Raw genomic sequence first — 24,887 nt, forward strand, 5'->3', positions numbered from 1 at the left:
TCAAAGTCTGCAATGACACAGATATTGAATTCTGTACGCCATTAGTTGTCTGGATATCAGTGACAATAAAGACGCACATGCCAATGCAAAAGGCTATGCTGTTCAGTACATTGATCTACGTTCCGCGTGTAATATTTCTGACAAGATTACCGTTCCACGACTTCTTCGTCGTGCTGATGAGAACCGAATAGTTCGAAACCGGAGATTCGCAAACTGGGTAAAAGAATATCGTCCCACTTTGTGTATCATAGGCCAAAGCCTTTGGAAAATCCAAAGATTGCAAAGGATGATACCAAATGCAATCAAAGGATCAAACCTTTGGCAAAGATCTCTGAAAACACAAACTTGTATTTTCAAGAGTGTAAATTCTATTATTTTATTGTTTTGCGTTTTCTCTGTTTCGGCTTCAATTCGCGTCTTCAGCTAGAGAAGTGTGATGACAAAAATTCTGTCGATCACTACTCTAAGACAGAGTGGAGAAGGAAAAATCTCTAACGAGAAATTCCAAATTGTAGAATTTGATACACCTCCACAAATGCTAGTGTTTTGTCTTTTGACTTTGCTTTGCAAATGTTTTGAAGTAGTATCATATTTATTGTTGAGAAGTTGAAGCATGTGAATCTTTGTCCAAACCTTCCCCAAACGAGCGATAACGCAATACACATTCCTACGCTCTACAATCAGTGGTTCTGAACCGGTGTTCTGCGAAAATGTCAATACTTTCCTCGTAAAAATAGTTATAATAATTTCACTCAGTACCAGTTGTCAAAAATAAAATATGATGCTTTTATTTTAAAAATCGGAACTATGCATATTTATGCAACATACTATCAGATTTAATGAGCTTAAACGCGAAAATATGCCATAAAGTAAATATCATGAAATATTATGCATTTATAAAAAAGTCAATATATGCAAATATATGCAACATAAAATTTGCTTTTATAAGCTTAAATGTTGATGATTCGTGAAGATAATTCAACAGAAATTAAATCCAATGGAAAAATATATGAAAATGCATGAACTTCCTGGCCCTAGTGATCACACTTTAATAAACGTTATTACTACTATCGCTCTACTCGGTCTTGCCTCTCAATATAGCAACAAGAACTCAAGAGTATGGGTGCCACATCTGACAGCTACTTGAGCTGAGAATGGAGAAAAAAAAAGCAGGAGCCCGAACTTGATATTTCCAGACATTAACTGTAGTAATTACACTTCTCTTAACCTGTAGTTAGTTCAAGTAGCAGTTCACACACGAAACTCTTAGGATAATAATAATTAATTTACCTTTACGCGCTAGTTAATAAATATAACTGTGCAACTAACGGCATTATGCGAAAAAAAAAACTTCTACATAAATGTACGATTTTATTACAATCTAAGTTTCAAAAGTGATAGTATTAATTAGTAATTTATACAGAAAAATTTAGTTTATATTATATTATTTTCCACGACTTTAGGTAGGCCTACATGTAACCACGTACAACCGGAATTACAAGTCAGAATGACAATCAAGAACTTACATATACGTGGTAATATGGAACTTTTGTAGTCTGCTATTTAGCGTCAATGTAATTGATGATGGCAAGATAATATATGGCGACATGAAACCGAGGATTCACCACGGCGTTACCTCATATAAGCTTTACATTTCGAAAAAAAAAAAAACATGGAAAAAGCCCAATGAGACAATCAGCCCAAGCTCGAATCAAACCCAGGCCCGATCGCAGCTTCAGATCAGCAAGCAAAGCGTTTACCGCTACGCGTTGGTCGTGAGCTGGTTTACTTGGACGAAAGTTGGATCGACAGTAACTTGACTTTCAGGAGATGTTGGCAAGATGATAGTGATATAGGCATTCATATGGACGTAAATGCCAAAAACAGATTAATCATTGTTCATGCGGGCAGTAGCAAAGGTTTCATTCAAAATGCTGAGTTGATCTATAAGGCAGGTACGTCTACTGGTGACTACCATGATCAAATGAACCATGTTAATTTCGAGAAGTGGGTTACGGAAAAACTAATTCCAAATCTCCCTTCCCAAGCTGTAGTGATTATGGATAACGCACCATATCACCATATGCAAGTTGACAAAGTTCCCTCACGGTGTGCTGTGAAACAGGATATTATAACATGGCTGCAGAAAAAAATGTACACCGAGACAACCATGCTTGCTTTACGTGGTCATGCCGTATTGCGACTACCCCCTTACATGTGTGAACTTAGTGCAATTCAACTCATTTGGGCACAAATGAAGCGCATAGTGCGAGAAAATAATGTTACAGGCGACCTGTCATTACAGGCGCTGAATAATATTGCAAAATATGCAATAGCGTCCATAACGAAAGACGACTGGAAACGCTGCTGTGACCACGTGAAGAAACTGGAGGACTCATATTGGGAAACAGATGGACGACTACCTGATGTTATCGACAACATTATCATTTCTCGAGACGGTTTCAGCACTGATAATGATAGTGAGAATAACAGTGACAGTGATGACAGTGATAACTGTGATACAAGTGACGATCAGACTTCTTCATTTCTGCGCATGTCGGATCTATCGGATCTAGCAACACCACTTTCACCATGAGGAATACAATGTGAGTAATATTTTCTATTTAGGTAGTAGCATTCATGTTACACCTCAACATAGCTCTGTCCTTGTCTTACTAGCAGGCAATCGCCGCATTCCAGCCAGGGACGCTGAGCTGGTGGTTACACAGTATACACCCTTCTGGAAATACGTTAGAGAAGATGATTGCTTATTAAATTTGTTTTAGATCTTGTACTGTTGTTACGAATTTCTCTATTTCTTGAAAAACTACCTTCATTCTCTACATAAAGCATTATTAGGGAAAGTAGGTCTATGTATTTTATATTCGCAAGGTACTTTTGAAGTAAAGGCTTACAATAATTATTTGGTTCATATGCATCTACTGTTAGGCGAATGCTTCTTTACTTTTTTTTTTTTTTTTAAGTAACTGTGTTTTTGTTTCCCAACAAATTAAACCATATTTCATAACAGAAAGAAAACAAAAAGGAATTATAATAAATCATAATACAAAGTTTAACACAATATCTATGATGTAGTAATTATAACCTGGTAATAATAATTAAGCAATATACATATATGATCTTAAAATGAACATATTGAAAACCATGTACACAAATTTAAGAGAATTATATATAATCGTAAAATAAGATATTATACTCCGTACAATGAAAAAAAATATATATATATTCTCTGTATATAAAAAAAACTATTCCCCGAAATTAAAAAATATGAATTTAACAATAAATTTTACGATTTTAACAATACAGTATATAAAACTAAATACAAATACGAATATTTACATACGGAATACTAAATAAATTTTACAAGAGAAAGAGCTATATATAATTATATAACAATTATTATACGTAATTCGAAAGATTATTTACGAAGAGGCGTTTTAAACAATATTTTGAATGATTTTGGTATGAATAGTTCAGCCCTAAAATTAAAATCTATTTTGGTTAACAACCTGTAACAATAAATAGTAGTAGATAATATAATATTTCATTTTTTTTTATTTTATTGGATTATTTTACGACGCTGTATCAACATCTAGGTTATTTAGCGTCTGAATGATATGAAGGTGATAATGCCGGTGAAATGAGTCCGGAGTTCAGCACCGAAAGTTACCCAGCATTTGCTCGTATTGGGTTGAGGGAAAACCCCGGAAAAAACCTCAACCAGGTAACTTGCCCCGACCTGGATTCGAACCCGAGTCACCTGGTTTCGCAGCCAGACGCGCTGACCGTTACTCCACAGGTGTGGACAATATAATATTAGAAAAAAGTAAATGGATTTAATTATCTAGGATGTCAATTATCATATAAAGGTAAAAAGATTCCCAACAAAACTGATTAAATAACAACAGATATTGGACATATTAAATAAAATTTTCACACCTAACCAGGTTAGGAAAAAAAACCTTAAAGTAGCCTACTTAGTATATGGTGGCGAAGTTTGAACGCTTCAAAAGAAAGACTAAAAGGTAGCAGTGGAGCCAACGATTCCGTTTTGTATTTACTTATATACTTCTTTATTCTTAAATTATCTTAAGGAAATAATTTGTTATGAAGCGTTCAATTTAAAAAAAGGACCCATCATAGACAGCTGCAGCATACGTTGGAAATGATGTCTCTCCGTTTCAAAATTCAAGCAATAGCTATTAATTGACAAACATCACGTCTGTCCACACGTTTCGTCATGTTCCTAGCAACCTTATAGAGCACTCCGATGTCTTGCTCTGGATGGCAGCAGGAATGTTCATCTTCAGCTCTTCCAAGGTGTGTGGATTGTTGTTATACACAATTTGTTTGAAGTATCTCCACAAAAATTAATCAAGACTGGTAAGGTCTGGAGATCTTAGAGGCCGTTGTGATATGATTCTATCGCCAAATTTTTTCTCAGCATCGTCATGGTTGCATCTGCTGTCTTGCTGTATCCAGAATCACGTTCATCCACTTCCTGTAAGATTACTTACTGCTCGATAGGCCTCAGCATTCATGTTTGTTTCAAAGAATAGAGACACGATTATTCGTCGTCTTGATATGGCACACCAGACGCCAATTTTCAGGGGATGAAGAGGAGACTCGACCGCATGATTAAACCAAACTCACAATATACAGAGATATACAATAGGAATAGTGTGACGTAGCTTATTTCCGTTGCTGAGCAACTGAAATTTTCGTAACATTAAACTTTTCACGTTAATAATATTCATTAACTTCTTTTAAAATGTATTATGTATCATATTTTGCATAATTTCCTGATAGCTTCACTCGTAGATGTTAAACGCGGAAAAAAAAATCCTCTAATCATTTTGGAGAAATCGCTGTCCATAGACAGAATGTGGAACCTCTTTTTAATATCAGGGATATTGTAAACGTGTATTTTCGAAAAAAAAACCTCTAAACCGATATCTTGTAGCAACACAGTAGACTACTTCTCGGTAAGAAAGTAAAAATTACAAATAATCTCTTCCAGTCTGTTCTCAGCAGGGAACTCAGAAAATCATGTTCAACGAATGGTCTAGGTACAATGTATTAATTGCTGAAAAAATTTAATTTGAAGCTGTCACATGAAAGTGACTTTGAATTATAAATTCAAGGATTCGTCTGAAGAAACCTTTCCAACAGTAGTAGATGGTAAGTAGTTTTACGTAAGATATACAAATAAATAAATAATTAAATTTTCATTATATGAATGAATGAATGAATGAATGAATGAATGAATGAATAGTAGTCTTAACTCTCTCATATGGATACAATGCTTGACTTGCGAAAGAAAAACATAGGCTATATTCAAAATTATTGACAGAGGGATGTTACAGATCATTACCGGCAGATAGGAAGTAATAAGGACATAGGAAAGAGCTTTTAGTAGACGTATTGAACACCAAAACCCACTAGTAGACTCTAATAGACACAACACATTCCAATCCAAAAAATAAAGACAGGAGGCAGATGGAAAGCCGGAAGAAGAGATGAATAGGGCAGTCATGTCAATTGATGCCCATAGGCGCAAGCGCACGCTTTAGAGCTCAGGAGAGCCTGAGCGCTTTACAGTGGAAAGGAAAGAGACAGACGAAAGAGGTAGTATTTGCCGCTTGGTCGAGCTATATACAAGGATGGCCAGCATTGATTCAATAAAGGGAAGAGAACTTATTAATACTGTACCCATGTTAATTTTTAGATTTGTCTGAGAAGTATAAGTGCATTATAAGAATGTAAGTTTTAATTTTAATTCTCATTTTTCACAAGATTGTTTTTTATTCAAGAGGAATATTTTCTCAACTTTTTTTAAAATAGAAAAGTGAAATTTTCAGATATAGGCCTATTTATTTAGTAGTCTTACAGGTAATGAAACAATGTTTTCATAAATCTAATACAACGTAAATACATATTACTGAAGATAGTGTATTACTAATTTTAAAAATATATCCGCATAGAAAATGTTTGTAAGGAAATGAATTAAAAAAGCAAAAGATATGTGCCCATGTGTTGTAAAAATGTCAGCTCTATAGCTTCAGCATATTTCGAGAAAATAATTTAATATTCTGATAATAGGAAGTAGGTCACCAATATTACCTTAAAAGCATAATGTGATAAGAGTTTTGTCATGGAATATTAGTTACACTTAAAACATATAGAGTATCTTCTAGGTAACTTTGCTTTGTACTATTATATTGTTTTGATTAGTTCGTTGATTACTTTTATAAGGCTAAAAATACTGTCAATATCAATTCCAACTTATCATGTCATACTTAATCTCTTTTTTTTGGGGGGGGGGATATCACTTTCTTTATGAATGATGTGTTTCATCCACTTAGTACAGTATAGTTGTACTAATACTAATGTTATTTTCTTAATCCAACAGTCTGCTTATTCATATACACAATCCTCCCTCCTTCCATACCTAGAGCTTGATGCTCGTGCACGACGTCAAGGTCAGAAAAATGCGCTTGTTTTGACATCACGGGAATAGGGTAACTACTCTTGGCTCGGAGTAGGGCCGCATTCAAATAGAACCTAACCACAGTCTACTATATACAGTCATGAAGCTTGAGTTTTGAGGGTGCTAGAAACAATAGACTGTGACGGTTCTATTTTGCATTGCCTGTAATGAGGCGATATTAGCGATCCTAGTGGTGAGAAACTATCTAATGTTTACATATTTACTACGTATTGAGCTTCGCGACTGTATATACTAGACTGTGACCTAACCTTGAAGTTAAAAAAGACGAATATGACAACGGTAATGGTATTGTGGTAGTGCACTGGAGATGGTAGTGGTAGAAGTGTTACAGTGATAGTGGTGGAGATGGTGCAGTGGAGGTAGTGGCAGTAATTGTAGCAATAGTAATGGCAGTTTTAGTCGATTATTTAACGACGCTGTATCAAGTATACTAAATTACTCGTTTTTAGCGTCGATGATGATAACGAGATGGTACTTGATGAGTTAAGGCCGAGAATTCGCCATGTGACTATCTGACATGCGCTGTACAGTTGGGGAAAACCTCGGAAAAGCCCAACCAGGTAATCAGCCCAAGAGGGAATCTTACGACAGACCGCAGCCTACTGTCGTACCCTGCTGAGTTAACCTCTGAAAAGAGTGTAGAAATTACGTAAGATGATAACGGCAATCACGGTACTAAACAACCATACAGAAAACATGCGCCTGTCTCTAATTAATATGAGTTCGGCATGTATTTATATACAGTAATATCCAATTGTGTTGATGACTGTATGTTAGTTAAACGATTGCTACATCTACTCCATCTCAATTAAAAGATAATTAGTAGTCAATAGTAATTCAAGCATCCACCTGCAATTAATGACAAAACACATCCCCTGCATCGATGAGAAGGATACTTCATCCCATGGAGACAATCTCCTCAGAGGCAGACAGTAGTAGTAGTAGTAGTAGTAGTAGTAGTAGTAGTAGTAGTAGTAGTAGTAGTAGTAGTAGTAGTGATGGTGTTGGTCGTAACGCTGTTACTCGCAGTAACAATGATAATTAGGTCCCGAATTTTTAGGATTTTATAAACATCATTTTAGGCTTTATAAAGAGATAGTGTAGCCCTTTTTAGAATTTTATTTCTTCAATCCATACTGTATTTATTTTTTGTTAAACTCACAAATATTTGCATTAAAATGAGTAACAAATGAATATGAACAGCAAACACTTTTTATGTGATTAACGATAACTGTTTACTGTATTTAGAGCAAAAAAACAAAAAACATTATTCAAGAAAGTACATATAAAAATCAAAATTCCTATTCAGTTCCTATATTTACTTAAAGAACTGCATACAAAACAAAATACTCACTTTTTTTTAAGATGAACTGTTGCAATGAGCAACTACAGTATGTACTGCACAATTCCAAATTATCTATTGTGAAACATTTTCCATTGTTCCTCACCACATTTCTGTAGTGGAAAAAGGTTTGCTCCACACAACATGAAGTCATTGGTGCGAACTTCATGGATGCCACTGTTTTCGGTCCCCATGGTAATTCTCGGGTTATTTCTTCTCCTTGAAGACCTGAAGCTATGCACGACTTTCATCTTAGCGCATCCAGAATTCCATTCAAGGACTTTAGAGAGCTTTGAAAATAGCACATCGTCCACTATCTCTGGTATTTTCTTATTTGAAACTGCTTCAGTGATGTTCATTGCTTCATTTAGTGGAGTCCACACCTGTGGGCCGCGAAACCAGGTGGCCCAGGTTCGATTCCCGGTCGGGGCAAGTTACCTGGTTGAGGTTTTTTCCGCGGTTTTCCCTCAACCCAATATGAGCAAATGCTGGGTAACTTTCGGTGTTGGACCCCGCACTCATTTCACCGGCATTATCACCTTCATCTCATTCAGACGCTAAATAACCTAAGATGTTGATAAAGCGTCGTAAAATAACCTACTAAAATGAAAAAAAAAATTAGTGGAATAGATGCAACATTTTAAAATTCCTTTTCCGAACGAAAAGTTACATTCCTTCGTACCAAATTTCTGCACACTCAAAGGACAAAACTAAAATGCTTTCAATAATTATCATGACACACTGCTCTCTTTAATTGACTGAGCATATTGGGAATTAAATCAATCGTAATGAAATGTTTCACATAAAACAATTTTTATCTCGGAAAGGATACAAAAACGAGCAAAATTGCAGTAACATTTTTCGTTTGAAATATCTCGAAGAATAACCTCCTGAAATTAATGACATTACTTACGGTTCACTCTGTATATTATGATGAATTAATTTATTTTGTAATGTCAACTTTGTTCTTCTCTCTCTCTCTCTTTCTCTCTGAAAACTACAATTTGGCCTCTTTTAGGCTCTTAGCTCCTCTTAGCCGTATTTTAGGACCTATGGGATTTATATATTCGGACCCCTTGCGTATGAAATGTGAAAGTACGTTGCAATTTTCTCATTGCGAAGTAAGGAAAAAATAGGTTAAAACCAAGAAATCCGACCCCAGTGATAATAGTTGTGATGGTATTAATGGTGGTGGTGATGATTGTGGTAATAGTGGTGGTAGTAGTAGTAGTAGTAGTAGTAGTAGTAGTAGTAGTAGTAGTAGTAGTAGTAGTAGTAGTAGTAGTGGCGAAGAGAGGCGGTGACTGATGTACACTGCAAATTACTAATGAAATTTCACACATTTATGCATAAGGGTATGCCAATTATCTCAGTACGTGTTCTTGTTTACTTCTGTACAAAAACCTAATAAATTTGAGAAAATGAGAAGACGTGAACTTACCAACAAAACGTCATGTCGTCAGCTGAGTTCCGAGCAAACAACGTGCAGAACTGTTCCTGTCCGCAACAATGTACGGATCTGCGCAGGCGCGTCAGTTCAGTGGGTCACCTGAACAATGCACAGTCCCCGTCTGATGAGTGCTTAATGAGAGGCGCTTCCGGGGCCTTCGATCGGATCCGCTGTGACGAATCGCCGGCGCACGTGCGTCGGGGCAACGAACCCTCGACGCAAACATAAACACAGCTGCCTGCCGCAATAGTGGACTAACCACACCGCCTGCAATATACAAGGATTTGCATACAAATGATGGAAGAATTAATTTAAGAATTCTCGGTTTTAAGAAATATCATGCTTCATACCAATCCTAAGTAGGCCTATCTGCACAAGGAAAGGAGTATCCGTGAGTTGTCCGCGCGCTTTATGGCACATTTGATCGTTAATTAATTTTTATTTAATTCTTATTGTTTATTTAAAATTATTTACTTTTTTCTTTCTTTCTTTCTTTAACCATTTAAGCTCCCGTAGTATTGACGTATAGTCCGGGTCAGCTTCCTTAATACTCCAAGGGTGAAACCTGACCATTTTCCCCCCCATTATTACATAAGCTAGTGGATTATAGTGATTTTCTAGTTTGCAAGTTGAATTTTCATTTGCCAACTTCGTTTCGAATTTCAGTACTGAGAAATACTACAACTGGTAGTGATTTTATAACTGTTATGTTGGCAGCAGTGACACAAATTGTCGGTAGTTTAAATTCTGAAAATTCAAAATGTTATAGATTTCTTAACCCATTACTGGAAGCTAGTGAAATTTGAACATACTAATAATTAATTGATATCAGTATTAATATTAATACATAATAGTTATTGTATGTGTTGCTTTGTGTTGTGGTTATAATTTCAAGATTAGAGTCGGGTAGGCTAAGTGTAAATAAATATAACATATTTCGTATGATACATACCTTTGGTAATCGATATAAATACCATCTGACATTTTAATTGATTTCTTTCGTGTTTAAACTTTTATTACAATAATGAAGTAAATATTCTAAAGCATACATTTTAATTTTAAAGTGGCATTCGTTTTCGGAATTCATACCAATCATTTCAAGTGATCAAACAAAATACATTTTTAGGTTAGGTCTTGTGAATCGTAAACTGTTTAATCAAAGCAATGAATTTCATGTTGTCAGACAAAATACATTTTAATATTAGATTATACACTAATCTACTAACTATTAACATAATGTGCGAGAGGTCCAGAAGAAATATATATTCTTTCACAAATTATTGAATCTTTTAGATAACACCTCCCCAACATAAAGATGAGATGTGATAAATAAGCAAGACATCGTTGTTATTATTATTATTATTACTATTATTATTATTATTATTATTATTATTATTATTATAGTACATGACATTCTGATTTTATCCTATTTTGGTGATATCTAGTATTAGTTGGCAACACTGAAGGGACGGCCAAATTAGTCTTTTAAGGAATTACTCTTACATGATCCTCAGTAGACACACCACTGCAGAGTAGGGGTGGAAGGGTATTATCTCTGAATCAACACTAGACATCTATTATACACATTGCGAGCTCCCTGGATGTGGGATGGGCACAACGCAGGGCCGCCGCAGAGACATCACAGTACAATTACAAAACAACGGACAACCATGCAGTCCTGTAGACGAAAGATAAATTCCCTCCATTTCCTAACTGGGAATCGAACCACGGACCGCTTCGATGGTCACCGCGTACGTTACTTCATAGCCACCACGGTGAACTTATTTAGTTTGTTGTATTATAATATTCAGAAACTGTTTTAAGTATTGGGAAATAAGATGGATAATGAGTTCAGTGTGAAATCCTGCTCTGAAACCCTGCTGGGAATGTGGGGTCTCGTGATCATTCGGCAGTGATAAAGAAGCACAGATTAATTGATTAAAAAGCATGCACTCATTTGTCGTATGACTTCTTCTTCTTCTTCTTCTTTTTCTTGAGGCTCTTCATCATCTAGATGTTTTGACCTTTCATTGTACCAAAACTAGACTCCCTCACATGGCGGACCTCTCTGACCGTGTTGTCAGCATGATGGAGAGCCTCCGCGGAGACGTCGCAAGACAAGCACAAGACGAAGGACAAACACCCAATCACGTGGAATAGAGATTAATATCCGAATCAAACCATAAACTACTTGGTTGAGGAGCACACACACTAATACTGATTCACATGAGGAAAAAATTATGAAAAAATTGTGCAGTTTACAGTTAGGGCACAAATGCAGGTATATTATACTATACTTCGAGTATCTGCACATACATCTTATATCATAATCATGTAAGCTTATGAAGTATAGTATAGTATAACTATATTCTCAAGACTCAGGAGGCTTATCATCTCCATATGCTAACAGTCGTACTGATTTGTAAAATATTTTACCTCGTATCTCCTTATCTGACTGTCTAATAACCAGGCTTCGTGACTTTGGACCCGTTACAATAAGTTTATTGTGCATACACTATAGGTTGTTGACTTGCTGCAGGTGGGTAGAGATGTGTTGAGGTAACAACGTTGCTATTTAGAGTAGAGTACGATAGTATGGGGAAACACACATATGTACATTCTGAAAGTAAATATACATTACACAATGATAATGTCAAAAGAATGTGAAAAGCATTTATTCTCCTGTATTTTATAAGCATTTGTGTTTAATTATACACAGTGTTAATGGTGGAAATAAGCATGTAGCAATTTTAATTTTTTCATTTATCCTATTGGTCGTCTTTAGGAAGTGCAGTTACAGTACCGAATTGCAATGTACCTACTACAAGATACATTCTCAGTGTCTCAAACGTAAATATTTTTCGGTTATCTACCAAAGCTTGTACTGTAGAAAGCTGCGCTCTACGTCGCATGACGTGATAGGAGCAAAACGAAAAAACCGAACATCATTGCAGTCTCTAAAAGACAGTCCTTTATTCTCGGCTGACTCTATGTCCATTAATTTGCTATTTATCTTACACAATGTTCTATATCCGTTAGTTTTACAAAAAATTGATTTCCACTTCTGTTTTACACGTTCAGTAACCGGTGTACTTGATGTCTCATTAATTCTCTGCATCATTTTCTAAATTAATATGAGGGCTTCCGCCATCTCTTGCTCTGACTTTTCTAACCGTGTAATAGTTTCAGACACAGTTTGTATGAAAACCAAATTATTCGTCAGAACCTTCAAATCCAGAGCGTTTTCCTTTGCGTATTTGTTGGCATTCATTCTACAGTACCCTCACCCACTGTATGTTTTACCACTATACACAGTACGCCGTTATGCGGATTTCCCACTGAACTGCTCTATTGGGTCCGAAGTCTCGAAGCCTGCTAATAACTTTTTCAAGGGCAATATTAAAAAGGAGACATAATATGGCATCACCTTGTCGAAGTCCTTTCTGTGTCACAAACTCAACTGATAACTTATCTTGAATCGTTACTTTACATTTAACATTCTTAAGCGTTGCTTTAGTGAGGTTTGTCAGCTTCCTAGGGATTTCAAACTCTTCCATTGGTTTGAATAATAATTGTTCTAGATCAAGACTATCAAATGCAGCCTTGAAATCTATAAATAGAGAGTTTCGTGTATTAATCTTATATTCACAAGTTGTTGTAATATTTGTCTTAATGTATTTGCTCAATAGGAGATTTCCCGACTTTAAATTCACATTGGTATGGACCAATCTGTTTTTCCGCATATGGTTGTATTTTCTTGAATAATATAGCCAAAAAATATCTTATACATTATGTTAACTAGGGTAATACGTCTGTAGTTCTTACATTGAGTTGAGTCGCCCATTTTATTGGACATTCCGGGGATAATTTCTCCCTTCTTTTTTTCATATCTGCTTTATTACCTATAGGCTATCATGTACCAATGAGATGGGTTCTGCTGCTTTGAATAGCTCTGTGACAGGATATTTTATGTGTCATACATGTACGATGTAGGGCATCTGATTTCATTTCTATTCTTTACATCAGGCATGCCAAAACTCTCCACATTGTGCAGTTGTCTCTGTGCGTCCTATTCCCCTACCTGGAGGGAGTGAATCGGTTTGGAGGGGAGCACGTCAGGGCTATACAGTATATAGTAGCGGATCAGCTTTTGTTTCAGTAACACAGATCAGTACGGGTAACTGATTGAGCTGTGACTGTGAATGCATTATGAAAAATAAAGTGAGGAGTTCATAGATATAACGAAGAAGAGAAATTACAAATCATATAACATAATTATTATAATGTTTTCCTCAGCCAACAATAATTATTTTAAAATGAAAGGCTTTCATCAGCCCATGTCGAGGTAATAGTTTTGTGTCAGTTTAGATCAGATTAGTAAAGTTCTCAAAATATATTCGCCAGCGCGTATTTCTTAATCAGTACTCTCACGACAAAACAAACTTGACAATGGCGTTTTTTGGAGTCTGTACTAACACAGACATCAAAGGTTAGACGACTTACGACTTCCATTTCATAAGCTGGTAAGTGATGAGAATATAGTGAGGAATACATGTGAACAACTATTTGCAAGGCGGAAAATTTTTCTGGAAAAATATATAATGGCAAATTTTCTATCTCACGTCACTATATTATGTTAATATACTTACAGTAATAAATTTTTAAACCCGACATACAGAGAATGTTGTCGCTTCACAGCTTGTGAACTCATTTTTAATTTCTTTCAGTAACGCTCCCAACTTGTCGATATTTTCTCTCAAAGTTTTCCAAATAAACTATATGTGAATTTAAAATCTAAGGTTAATTTATATTATTTATTAGTATTAATGTTAATTTACAGCAAGGAAATGTTTTCAGTGTAAAAACTTTACAATGTCCTACTGCATGTAATTAATTAGGAGTATAATATTTTCTTCATCATTTGTGTACCAATGGTCCCAATAAGTAATAGTGCTTGACGAACAATGAAAGAGTAGGGTCCATTGCTTTAAAAATATTAGTACTTACTACGTAAAATGAAATACTTGTTCGTTTTTTGTTGTTTCGAAATTACTGCAATATTCTTTTTCTTCAAATACTATATAAAAACCCTGTTAATAAATTATGCTTTACAAACCACTACTTTGTGAAGTATAACTGAATAAGCCTAATATTTCTTGTATTACAATTATCAATTATAGACACTGATAATAACTGTGTTTTTTTCTTTCTGTTAAGTATGTTGCTGAACTTCTATACCTTGATTATTTAGAAAATGATATCCATGAATACATAAACAGAGTGGATGATTTCAATGATTTGACAGAACAGAAGTTCATACAAAGGTTTAGATAATTTTCTGCCAAGCCTCATTTCTCGCTTTCAACGTAGATACGTTTGTTTGTTTATTCTCAATAATTGGTTTATACTGCGAAATTATTTGTTCCAGCGTTTTCCATTTCACAACAGCAATACCAATACGCTGCTCCACGCTACTGTGTTACAGACGATGGAAGGAAGCAGAAATCAAACCTGAAAGAATAGAAAGACTTCTATATTCTCTGAATCAAACAACAGAAACAAGCGAGAATCGCAATTTTCAGAGTTCAGAAAACAGAATTGAGCCTATACTTGGTTATAGGTTATGGTTAAACACTAGAATCTCTGGTCCTAACAGAGAGTTAACAAACAGAATGTTAAAATGTGAAATGTAGAGTTGAAGAAACGCAATATTTTTAACAGTAATTTATTCTTTTAACTTACAGTAAAATAACGCTATGTTAGGTACATTTTAACAAAGGTTGAAGAAGCCGGGCCTAAGAGATATTAAAAGAGACGTGGACTCAATAGAGAAGAGACTGATGCTGACATTTTATCATCATCATCTGCATTACGGTATGGACCATAAGATCCGTTCCACTCCAATCAAATCAAATCAAAACTGGTCCCGCTATCTTTTTGTGGGTCTTCCTGGGTATCAGTCCGGCTAATATTTGATTGGAAACTTTGAGTAAGATAATGTCCCCTAAAGAGGTTACCAACCTCTTGTAGGGTAAGATCATGATGGGGTTGCCATCTCAGAGCATATGATCATTACTCCCTGTGTACTAGTCCCATCAGGAGGGTTGCCTCTTCCGCCAGTTTCGCCATGCTGAAGGTCTACTTCTCTGTCGATTCTGCCGTTGAGGTCTTTGCCGTAATCCTGGCAAGGAGCCCTTACAAGGTACTATCAGCCGGAGCCAGCTGAACCAAGGTTTTTTTACAAGGTGTTACTCCTTCCCCTCCTCCTTTTTCATCCGGGCTTAGGACCGGCAATGGCGGAGATCTGACATTTTATTGTAAAAGCAAACCTGAAACGTACGGCAGGCGACTATCCTGAACTAAACCCTGGGTAAATTTTGGAAATGAATTACACGAAGTTTCTTCACGTGTTTTTAACACTGCTAAAGTACGTGAAAATTTGAAGAGAAAGCTAGGCTATAAGGATGAAAAGACGAAATCAGTTAACCCAATATCGCTAACACAATTTCAGGAGATCCCAGATAGATTAAAACAAAAAAACCTTCTAAGGCGATAACTACCTTCTATATGATAGCAGTAGTTTTGATGAAGGTGGAGAGACAAATTCGAGTAATCACGTTCGGAACACGTCAAAGTTTAGAAATATTATTCAAAAGTCACATCTGATTTCAATGTTAGTCCCAATATATTTACACAATTATTCACAATAACAGGATGGCAAGAAAAGTATCTCACAACTGTGAAGCTTTTATTAGACTACATGAGACACATTGGATATAATTCTCGTTGTAGACGCTTTCTTCTAAAATAGTGTTCTAATATTGACAGCAATAAATTATTCGTCAGTGATTAATTTTTTAAATTTTTTCGGGAAATTTGATTTCAGGCAAAGTCATTCGAGAAATTGGATTCTGGAAAACGTACGAATCCTCATACAAGAAAGTAAATCTAAGTGAAAAATCGTATTTAAAATATTAAAAGTATTTTTGATATAGACATATATACATACAATATATGTATGCTGTATAATATTTAATGCATACCAAATTGAAGGTTAAAAAAAAAAAAAAGAATCATAGTCCAAAAAATTGAAATTTGAGGTATTAAGCATGTGGTGAACGTATTGTAGCGGCCATCTACTAAATTAGGGCCCTCCCTGACGAGTCTGTGCAGCAAAAGTACATCACCGGTACAATACAACGTTTGTTTGAACGATGTTGTACCGCACTGGACTCCCTCACGGTATGGCATGTCTGCGGCATACATGTGTTTTTCTCTGCATCACTCCATTGCACATTTTCTAAATTCTCAGTAGTTATTGAACCTTCTAAAGGCCATGTCGCCTAGTGATGAAGATATTGCATTCTATGTGTATTTAAGGTTACGAAGGAAAAGGAAACGATGCTGGGTACATCCGTACATGAAAGGAATATCAACTGTACAGTAGGTTGTTTGTACCAGGACGAGAATTGACAATAGATGATTGATTCATTAACATTTTATTGTATTAGTAAAAATGTTACCTGAGATTCCTGTTTTTTAGCAACTTCTCCCCCACGCCTTTTCTGTTATGTCTTTTCGTGAATATTCCGCCAATTTGAAATTATAAAGGTATGGATATTTCTCTACGTCAAGAACTAACTGTATTTCCATTGACATGATGATAAAATGTTCTTTATTACAAATAGAAATATTCACAACTTCACTTGGTAAATGCTACTTGCCGAGTGAGAAATGTGCAGCAAGGCTGCATGCAGAAAACATGTATCGGTACTGCGCCGCGCCGACTCGTGTGAGACTGCCAATTCAAATATACAGTATGACCACAGTCTAGTATATACAGTCGCGAAGCTCAATACGTAGTAAATATGCAAACATTAGATAGTTGCTCACCACTAGGATCGCTAATATCGCCTCATTACCAGAACGGACTCTGCTCATTACAGGCAATGCAAAATAGTACCGTCACAATCTATTGTTTCTAGCACCCTCAAAACTCAAGCTTCGTGACTGTATATAGTAGACTGTGGTATGACTCGGCATGCAGCGCGCTTACCGAGTTGTTGTATCGATGCTCTACCGACCCGTCAGGGACCGAACTTAGTATAAAAAATACCATAGTCCTATGTTATAGAAGTGGAAATTTTCAGTGGTTTTCATAAAACAACCATAGTTCAAAGACTTTTTTTTCTGTGAAAACGGCCATTTTCCAGGATGATGCTAGCATTTACAAATATCCTAGTTATGTCATCTTGAAACATTTATCCATTCTTTCTTAAACTCTAGTAGATTGGTAGTACTGCTTCTTATGTACGCGGCAAAAGTAATCTCACAGAAAAATACTTTAGCACGTGAATTGTTGTGTTAGTTATGGAGTCATCTTTAGGTGCAGAAGCAACCACATGGAAGAAACGTAAACAACGAAAGGAGAAGATACAGGAAATAATAAAGAAAAAAAAAGATTAAAGGTGAGGCACACTTCAACCACAAGACAGTATTGTTTCTTAAAACAACCATTGTTCACAGTTACCTACATTTACACATGTATTTCTATGAGGCAATTTAAATTATAATATTGTACTTCAATTTTCCAAAGTTTCTACAACACCTAAAGATTTTTTTTATCCGTGGCGCTACAGCCCGTGAAGGGCCTAGACCGACCAGCCGGCTGCTAGCCTCACGCCCACATGCCGAAGCAGAGGTGGACGATCATCCAACCAGAATGGAGGTATCGTGTGGTTAGCACGATGATCCCCCCTAGCCGTTATAGCTGGCATTCGCAACCGGATTTCGCTACTTATCGCAGCTCCCCAAATGCATCACGATGCTGGGTGGGCACCGGTCCCATACAATGGCCGAGATTTCATGAGAATATTTCTTCCCCCATGAGGACTCGAACCAGCGTGCAATCCATAACGCGAGTCTTAGGCAGGATGCCTTAGACCACGACGCCACGGCGCGGGACCCACCTTAAGAAATGGCATGATGAATTTCATACTTGAAGCAGAGCGTTTAGAATAGAAAGTGTGGTAACTCGGCAATGGTCTAATGGGACTTTTAAACCCCCTAGTGTCGCCACGGCAACTGAGCGAAACATTGGCGTGGCGATCGTCTAAGATTCCAGTTTTCCTCTTAAAACTGTGGACAGAGCAGGTATAACTCGTTCTGCTATGGAATTAAGAAGATATTTCTTGTGGTGTTCGGGTGATTTTTATTGTGCCGTTTATGTGAGCGAGTAGTAATAAGCCTAATTGTTTGGTTCTTGATGTAAATCCAATTATACTGTACAATCTGTAAGGAAGAGACGTTTCTTTTATCCATCCACAGACTAGACTATTTTTCAGAAGTCGTGTAGAGCAATTCCACGAACACAGAAAACTGTATGCTCGGTCTTATATCTGTGATATCCATTTTTCTGCGGTTTTGATTGTGATTTTTTAAAATTATGATTTATTTAACGACGCTCGCAACTGCAGAGATTATATCAGCTTCGCCGGTGTGTCGGAATTTTGTCCCACAGGAGTTTTTTTTACATGCCAGTAAATCTACTGACATGAGCCTGTCGCATTTAAACACACTTAAATGCCATCGATCTCGGCCGGAATCGAACCCGCAACCTCGAGCATAGAAAGCCAGCGCTATGCCAACTGCGGTACCGAGGACGACTTTTGATTGTAAGAGCCGATAAATTTATTATTGCCAGTAAAGAGGTAGGAATTCCACGCAAGAACTAGCGACCAAAACCGTATGCCATCTAGACATCGGATTTTTAGGCACTAAAAATTGCAGTTTTAGGCGCCTAAAATAAGCTCAAAATTTGTAAAATTAGGCTCTATTTTAATGAAAATAGGCATTTTAGGCACATCAAGGTATCATACTTATTTCTTTCACTGAAATTTTTAGTTATACACTAAAATACGCACAAAAAAGTATGTTTAAACATTAAAAAGAATACTATATTATATTTATAAACAGAGCTGCACAAATTTAATATATTGAAACTAATGAAATAATGATTATTGATATCAAGATTACTCATTTTAAGTTATTGAAATTCAGTTCCATGCTCAGACTTTATTATAATTATCTACACAGTACACCACCAGAATTTTTTCTAAATTCTCCACAGTTAACCTTTGCCTTTTGTCACTGAGAATCATTTTGAAAGCAGAAAAACTTCTTTCAACCGAAACTGATGTGAGAGGCGCAAATTTTAAATTAGGTACAATAGAAACATCAATACTTACTGGAACATTTACACTTTCCCCGATATCACTCTTGATACTTTTTCCAACAATGAAAATCCTACATTCTTATTTAATACGTTGTCCCACTTATTTTTAACTTTTTTCCCAGTTTCGCCCAAAGCAGAATGTATGTTCACTTGAACTTCCTTTACTATTGCTATTTGGCTACAAAGAGATTGTTTTTCACGTTCTAATTGTTCAATGCTTGCAGGTATGAAAGAAAAGTTTGATGTTATGTAGGCAATATCGTTTTTCACTCGTGAGTCATTCAGACAATCTTTCACTGCTTTCACACACGCTGCACTATCAGTTTCAGGTAATTTATCAATAACTGTGACCACTTCTTTAAAATACTTAGAATAATACACCACTGATTGAATCCAGGTTCCCCATCGTGTAACAACCGGCTGAGGTGGGAGTGGGATATCTGGAAAGTTCTCTCTGAATATTGAAATCCTGGATGGGGCTTTACAAAAACATTTTTTTGTGTTAGAAATAAACGAATTGACAAGAGGAAATTCATTCCGGATTGTTTCAGAAACCCTGTGAAGGCCATGTGCTAGACAGGTTACATGCGTGAGGTTAGGATAAAATGTTTTAAGAAGTGGAGCTGCAGCAACCATGTATGAGGCAGCATCAGTACAAAACAACAGAACTTTAGAATCGTCTATATTACCTGAGTATAAAGACTGTAGGCCTTTATTTACAAAATAAGCAATGGCTTGGCTATTCACTTTCGAAATTTCCTTAACACATACGAGGTGTGGAATCGAAGGTCCATCAGGACTAAGTTTTCCTACTACCATATTTGCTATATACCTATTCATAGGATCTGAGGTTTCATCCACAGAGACCCATATGTAAGAATCACCTATATCCTCCCGAATGGAAGCTAAAGTTTCATTGTATATTCTGTCTAAGTAATTTTTTCTTAGGGTCGACTCAGATGGGATATTTTGTTTGCAGTATTTTTGTAAAAACTGTCTTAAAACCGGATTTTCAATTGCATTCCAGGGAATGTTAGCAGCAACAAACGCTCTGGTTAAATCAGCATAGAAATTGCTGCTGAGAATGGATGAAGTAGGCTGTGTTAGTAAAGTTTGTTGCAGTTGATTTTTCTGCTGAGCTTTAGCCTTATGAGCCGCTCCTTGCACATGCTGCTTTAGGTGGCACTTCTTTTCTTGCGAAATCTAAAAATGTAAAGTAAACTGAATTAAAATAAAATCCTAATTGTTGTATTGCCGTATTTCTATCACAAAGTTAGTGGGTTCGAACAATCAAAATTTTAATGACCTGCAAATACTTTAACTATCGGAATTTAAAAGGTGAAAGTGTAGTGGTCTTAAAAAGAATTATACCTCAGGATAGCTCAGTCAATGTATAAATATTATAGGCCTACTCATTAAAATTAATAGAATTTATCTATTTCAACTATTGTTACATACCTGTTTGCTACAAATCTTGCAGAATATTATTTTTCCATCATAAGTGAATTCTGAATATTCTGTTAGCCATTGCCGGATCAATGTAGATTTTGCACTTATATTTTTCGGCATTATCGCGTTAAACTTCACAGGAAAACGTCCTACCGCTCAAAACTTCTCAACACAAATAAGGTGAGGGAAAGAGCAACTGTTAACGAGCATTCAAATGAACCGTTGTTATTGAGATTCAATTGGACAAACATACAAAGTTCCACTTATTGTTGCATTTCCTGGTAGTGTTAACACTAGGAGGGCCATTCTTTTAAATATTTTGTAACGGTTTACCCTACTAATTCGCTGTTTTACGACTTTTCATAAATATTTCAAAAACATTCTTTCTCCAAAAATTGTGATTTTATGACACTCTGAAGGGCAGTACAGCTAATCGGTTTCAGACCGAAAACAGTCATTTTTATAGTATAGTATATCTCTGAATCGGTAGCAGCACATGTTGTGATTGTTGCCTGCTTCAAAACTAAGGTTGGTTCTTTGTCGGCATTTATGCCTCCAAACATGTTAAATTCGGTGAAATCTATTGCGAGTGTCGTGAGATTCAAAACATTTTGTTTCCTTTATCAATGGTTTCATGGCCGGTGTGAAGCAAACTTTCCACTTTTTAAATGCCTTAAATTTCGCAGTGAATGCATGTATAAATTATAAAAAGTAAGAGTAAAATGCGAAACTTTACAGTGAGTTAGGCATTTTTAGGCGAATATTAACAAATTAGGCGCCAATAACCGTTTTAGGGCATTTTAGGGCACTATAAAACTCTTTGAATACCTTTCAATTTCCATGAAACACAAATATTAATAATTATTTTTACTTTTCTCCTAAAGAAACAAAATAGGCATTTGCCCTAGAATCCGATGTCTGGCCATAACACATATTTTCCCAAACTTGCCTCGATATCTTAAAAAAAGAAAAGAAGAGAAAATATCCAATGAAGAGGACACCAATTCTTTCTCATAACAATGTACCTTTACCAAATACCATCAGGCTATGACCAATTCCATTGACGCTAAATAACCCAGCAGTTGATACAGCATCGTTAAATATCCGAGTAAAAATAATTGGATGTGACACCCGAAAATCAGAAGAACACCTTAGCTAATCATGCGCTTGTATGCATTTATGTGCAATTACTCCACACCTGAATGCCCAAAATTATGTCTAGTTACATTGACCGTAATTCCTTCCAGTGAATGAACTCCAGACCAGCATTTCAGTTGTTTAGTGCGAGTTTTTCAAAATCGATACATTTTTTAGAGTTATAAATTATGATGGGTTCAAGGAAAGTGAAAATACAAAAGAATTCAAAGGTGAATGAACGACCTTGCAGATACGCTGAACTCAAAGACTCCCTCGTCTGCCCTGTACAAAGGATTCTAGCATTACACGATTTTAGAAAATATATGACACGTAATTGACAATACAAAGAACACATTTGCCTAAGAAAGAACCCTTGAATTATTTAGAGTGACACTTCAGAGCACTAGCGAATATATTAATTCTTGTGGGATAGCAGATTTAAATATATTCTGACAGAAAAAAATTAACTAGGATCCTCTAGAGTCTAGAGCGACATTTTGGAATTAGAAAATGATTATCTTGTGGAGATTACCATAGACTTTCTACATCTGGACATTTTTCAATCTATGTGCCGGTTAAAAATGTGCTGTATTAAAGTGCTAATTGTGAACTCCTAATTGAATCCAAGCACCTAGTTTCTACTTCATTAAATATACAGGTAAAGGTAAAGGTATCCCCGCAACATGCCATGAAGGCACTTGGGGGGCATGGAGGTAGAGCCCAATGCTTTCCATGACCTCGGCACTAGAATGAGGTGGTGTGGTCGGCACCACGCTCTGACCGCCTTTTACCTCCGGGAAATACATGTTTAATTATTAATTATTTTATTTTTAATAATAGCACTTTAGTCGTAATTAACATAAAAGTTATTTCGGCAACAAAAGTACAGTATAATTCTACTTTGCATCTAGGCTAGAACTTCATCTGATTTACAATTTTATTACATTTGTTTGTTACGTTTCCACATCATAAGAGATTTCTAATCGAGCATATGAGAAAGTAATAGATCTCATGGAAAAGTCGTTAATTTAATATTCTCCAATAAATAGCATACAACTACTTAATACAGTGCTACCAAATTGTTTTAATTTTACAAAACACAAAATAACCTAGGTATTTCAAAATATCAAAACTTACATTAGCATAGATATAATATCGAAGCTTAATTTATGAGTCTAAGTTGCACGTAATATTTTTTGTTCCCCTGAATTACGTATAAACCAGATACAACTGCAACTAATGACTAATAGTAGATAAAAACTATTGGTGAAAATAAAGTGTCTCCTTTATTATATTACATTTTTTCTTATGTATAAAAACTATAATTTCATGTCAATGCGTACTTTATAATGCAATAAAAAATGTTAAGTTTTGCGATGCTGTACTTTTTTTTTTTTGCGTATTTCTGGTTGAAGCCGGCACAATGTTCCATTTTTAGGTTAATTATTATATTTACTATTCAGGGTTGTGTTATATAACTCACAATTTGTTAATGTAGTAATATTACATTTTTAAAGGGGTAAAATATTGTAACTAAGTACTCTAAAATACATTCTTATCTAATGGGTTATTTTTAAAAACCTTTTGCATTCACTTGAATAGCGATCCTGAAACTGAGCACGAAAAACAGGGCTAGCGCCACTCGGTGACGAACCACTGAACTAGAGGAAGTAACGTCACTTTATCTTCTACCCGCTCTGCTTGAAGTGTCAACCCAGATCACATATAGATTGCTCATTCCTATGTTAAAATCGTTTGCACTTTGAAGAGAACAACCGCCAGGATCGCCACCCGTCCGCCGTAACGAACATGAGATAGCAGTACAGTCGCTAATGCAATTCAAATGGGAGTTATGACGTGTAGCAACTAGATGGCAGCATAGTAAACCTGACAAAAGTTGTTACCGTCAAAACCTATAACGCCGAGCAATCTGGGTATATATGATCTAGGGTGTCAACAACACCCATGCCAGATATTTTGTTTCTCCTGAAAATTTATGTTTTTGGACTATGGTTATTTACCCCCCCCCCCCAAAAGAAACTCTCTTCAATTAAAGGCATGAAGTAACAAATTAATATTTGTAGAACTTACTTAAAAAATTTATTGTTACATTTTATTGTCTCTTGTTGTGAGTAATTGTAGTTTAGATTTTTTTTTTCAAGTAAGTTATATTTAATCAAATTTAGAATTCAAGTATTAATATTGTTTTTCAAATTATTACTGCACTAAATTAAGTCGTCAATGTTAATACAAAATCGTAGTATCTGTCTTCCTGTCTTACACTAATTAAGTTACCACCATTTATTAGGCTACTACTACTTTTCCTGCTACTGCTATTAATACCACTATTGCTATTACTACTATCACTACTACTGAGTCCCACGCTATAGCCGCGTGGATCAAAGCGTGATACTTAACCCAGCGATACGGAATAAGCACTGATTCGAGTTCTCATGGGGAAAGAAGTTTTTGCTCACGAAATTTCGGCCTGTGTATGGGACTATTCAGCATGTGACGAATTTGAAAAATTACAGTGAGTAGCAAAATTCGGTTTCGAAAGCTAGCTATAACGGCTGGGAGGATCATCTTGCTAACCACAAGTTACTCCGTACTGGTTAGATGATCGTTCACCTCTAATGAGTCGTGAGGACCTGAGGTCAACAGTCGAATGGTCAGTCTTAGTCTCTATGAGCCACGGATTTATTTATTTGTATTATTATAACCCGGATATATGCGTAAGAAT

This window comes from Periplaneta americana, chromosome 11 (genome assembly GCF_040183065.1).
Source record: "Periplaneta americana isolate PAMFEO1 chromosome 11, P.americana_PAMFEO1_priV1, whole genome shotgun sequence".
NCBI classification, from domain to species: Eukaryota; Metazoa; Arthropoda; class Insecta; order Blattodea; family Blattidae; genus Periplaneta; species Periplaneta americana.